The sequence below is a fragment of the Microtus ochrogaster genome, unplaced genomic scaffold (assembly GCF_000317375.1).
Source record: "Microtus ochrogaster isolate Prairie Vole_2 unplaced genomic scaffold, MicOch1.0 UNK37, whole genome shotgun sequence".
Taxonomy (NCBI): Eukaryota; Metazoa; Chordata; class Mammalia; order Rodentia; family Cricetidae; genus Microtus; species Microtus ochrogaster.
In genome coordinates, this window is record NW_004949135.1 from 3752673 (window position 1) to 3753470 (window position 798).

Sequence of the window (798 nt, forward strand, 5' to 3'; positions counted from 1 at the left end):
AAAAAAAATCTATTTTCAATAAAAACTTAAATAATGAGATATTAAAAAATCTTCCCTTTTTATTCACAAATAAGGACACTCTGAATGGTCTTCACTCAGTTCTACTATGACCAGGTATTCATATTTTTTATTATTATTAAAAATTTCTACCTCCTCCCATTTCCCTCCCCCATCCTTCCACTTCTCTTCCCTCTCCCTCTCCAGTCCAAAGAGCAGTCAGCATTCCCTGCCCTGTGTGAAGTCCAAGGTCCTCCCCTCTCCATGCAGATCTAGGAACATGAGCATCCAAACAGACTAGGCTCCCTTTCAGTCAGCACTCATTGTCAGCCACGTTCAGGGAGTATGGTTTGATCACATGCTCCATCAGTCCCAGTTCAGCTGGTATTGGTAAGCTCCCATTAGATCAGCCCCAATGTCTCAGTGGGTGGGTTTTTTTTTAACCATTCCTTTATGGGCCTCTTTGATTTTTTTTTTCTTTTTATCTTCCTAAATATTCACTTTCACTGTTACAGGTTCCATGTCTGTCTATACTGTGTACTTGAGTATCTCCAAAAATCTAAGTTCCATTGAATAGCATATAGTTCCAGATACAATATTTACTGATATCTACTTGGTTGAAATATAAGAATCCATGTAGCTGCACTGGGTGTTGGTAATGCATCTGTCTTCAATTTCATCAGACTCCAGAACTATAGAATATTATCTAAATAAATAGGAAGTACATTGTAAGAAACATCCAAAACTCTAGAATTGGCAGAGACATTTCTCTTCCTAGACAGTCACCCAAAGTTTCATTTG